Raw genomic sequence first — 2,915 nt, 5'->3', positions numbered from 1 at the left:
TCAAACCGCTAAAAACCGTCATTAAACCGCTAAAATCACCATCAAACCGCTAAAAATCATCATTAAACCGCTCAAAACCCTCATCAAACCGCTCGAAACCCTCATCAGTTTAATGATTTTGAGCGGTTTAATGAGTAGTTAAAATAATCTTGAAAACAGCTCAAATAACACGAGAATGAAATGTACAAAAACTGTCTTGTGCCCTGCATCATCTTTGAGTAACCTTTGACCTCTCATATGACCTTTGGTTCCTCAAGTGACCTTTGTCGCCCTTGGATGCCCTTTGACCCCACAAATGACCTTCAGCCCCCTCAGATGCCCTTTGATCCTATAAGTGACATTTGACCACCTTGGGTGCTCTTTGACCCCACGAGTAACCTTGGACACCCTGTGACTTCGTGAGTGCCTTCCAACCCCCTTGGACACCCTTTGACCTGGCAAGTGACCTTCAGCCCCCTTTGACCCCTTTAGTGACCTTCAATTTTCCTCAAATGCCCTTTGACCCCTAGAGTGACCTTTGACCTCCTTGTGTGACCTCCAAACCCCCTTGGACACCCTTTGTCCCCTCGAGTAACCTTCAAGCACCTCTGATGCCCTTTGACTTCTCGAGTGACCTAGGACGTCTTTTGTCCCTTCAAGCGACTTTCAAACCCCCGCACCCCCCCCCAGACAACCTTTGACCCTCCACCTTGACTGACCTTCAGACCCCGCGGGTGCCCTTTGATCCTGTTGGGTTGCCTTGAACTCCCGTCGCACATCTCCCCCGCCCATCCCGGGGTGTGGGGTTATGAGCTCTGCCAAATAACCCCTGGGGGGGTGATGGCTTACCCAGCCCCCCCCCTCATCCCAGCCTAACGTGAACTGCGAGGCCCCGTGTTGCTGAATAGTCACGGCCCGTGTCCTGGGGGGGGGGATTTCCATCTGAGCCTCTTATAAAGAAGTGAGGAGTGAGATAGTTTATACGTTGGTTTTAACATTCCAAAAAAAACTCCCTCGATTCCGAAACAGACCTGTTAGATCGCAAACGAGAGAATGTGACTTTTCATTTCCCGAAACGAGTGGGTGTTGGTGGGGGTGGGGGGGGGGGGGTGGGGGAGGAGGTGAAGAGAGAGAGAAGGCAGGAACTTCGAAGCGAGTTAGCCTGCTGCCCGTTGCCGGGAAAACGTTTGCAGCAATTTGATCTGATTTACTGTCACACGGACCGATTCAGTGAGAAGCGTTTTGTTGCGTAAAGTGGTCAGAACACAATGCAGCTTTCCAGAAACGCAGAGAGAGAGACCAACTCGAACGTTACCAGAGGTCCATCTGGCAACAGCGGGAAAGAAGCTGTTCTTGAATCCGCCAGTGCGTGGTTGTGTACCTTGTGTCCAATGGAAGAGAGTGGGAGAGGTTTTTGAAGTTGGCCGTATTCCCCTGAGGCAGTGGGAGGTGTAGATGGGGAGTCGGCAGAGAGAAGGTTGGTATAGAACATCGCAGGGCTGTGCACTGCAGGTAGGTGCAACAATCTGAAGCCCGTCCGTCCTACACTATTCCACTCTCGTCCACATGCCTATCCAATGCCCATTTAAATGCCTTTAAAGTTGGCGAGTCTGCTACTGTTGCAGGCAGGACATTCCACACCCCCTCCTACGCTCTGAGTAAAGAAACTCCCTCTGAAATCTGTCGTATATCTCTCACCCCTCAATTTAAAGCTATGCCCCCTCGTGTTAGCCCTCACCATTATTGGAAAAAGACTCTCACTGTCCACCCTACCTAACCCTCTGATTATCTTATTTCTCAATTAAGTCACCTCTCAACCTTCTCTCTAACGAAAACAGCCTCAAGTCCCTCAGCCTTTCCTCCTAAGACCTTCCCTCCAGACCAGGCAACGGCCTGGTAAATCTCCTCTGAACCCTTTCCAAATCTTCCACATCCTTCCTATAACGCGGTGACCAGAACTATACGCAATACTCCAAGTGCAGCCGCACCAGAGTTTTGTACAGCTGCAGCATGACCTCATGGCTCCGAAATTCAATCCCTCTCCCGATAAAAGCTAACACACCGTACGCCTTCTTAACAACCCCTATCAACCTGGGGTGGCAACTTTCAGGGATCTATGTACATGGACACCTGAGATCTCTCTCCTCATCCACAATACCAAGAATCTTACCATTAGCCCAGTACTCTGTATTCCTGTTGCTCCTTCCAAAGTGAATCCCCTCACATTTTTCTGCATTAAACTCCCTTTGGTATCTGTGATGCACTGAGGCTGTGTTCACATCTCTCTGTCTGAGAGTCCTGGGCAGAGCAGTTGCCATTACCAAACCCCGCGATGCCTCTGGATAGGATGCTTTCTGTGTTACATCTGTAAAAGTCAGTAAGCGAGTCCTCGTGGGTGTGCTGTATTTCCTTAGCCTCACCTCCCCTCCATCCCCCAACCCCTCCTTTTTAAAAAAAAACCCTTCCTATCCATGTCCCACATCCAGATGCCTTTTTAAATGTTATCATTGTACCAGCACCCACCACTTCCTCTGGCAGCTCGTTCCACACACGCACCATCCTCTGGGGGATAAAGTTGTCCCTCAGCTCCCTTTTCCCCCCTCTCACCTTAAGCCTACACCCCTCTAGTTCTGGACTCCCCCACCCAGGGGGAAAAGACCTTGTCTATTTACCCTATCCATGCCCCCATCATGATTTTATAAACCTCTAGTTCTGGATTCCCCCATCCCAGGGGGAAAAGACCTTGTCTATTTACCCTATCCATGCCCCCATCATGATTTTATAAACCTCTAGTTCTGGATTCCCCCATCCCAGGGGGAAAAGACCTTGTCTATTTACCCTATCCATGCCCCCATCATGATTTTATAAACCTCTAGTTCTGGATTCCCCCATCCCAGGGGGAAAAGACCTTGTCTATTTACCCTATCCATGCCCCC

The 2,915-nt window shown here is 49.9% G+C and overlaps 1 protein-coding gene across 1 annotated transcript in view; it reads left to right on the top strand.

Annotated features, from left to right (window-relative positions):
- Positions 1–2,915, top strand: part of ndufb11 (NADH:ubiquinone oxidoreductase subunit B11) — a 5,780-nt gene that overhangs the window by 945 nt on the left and 1,920 nt on the right. The window lies entirely within an intron of this gene.

The sequence above is a fragment of the Chiloscyllium plagiosum genome, unplaced genomic scaffold (genome assembly GCF_004010195.1).
Source record: "Chiloscyllium plagiosum isolate BGI_BamShark_2017 unplaced genomic scaffold, ASM401019v2 scaf_3676, whole genome shotgun sequence".
Taxonomy (NCBI): Eukaryota; Metazoa; Chordata; class Chondrichthyes; order Orectolobiformes; family Hemiscylliidae; genus Chiloscyllium; species Chiloscyllium plagiosum.
Note: the sequence above shows the minus strand (reverse complement) of the source record. Positions and strands in the feature narration are given on the sequence as shown.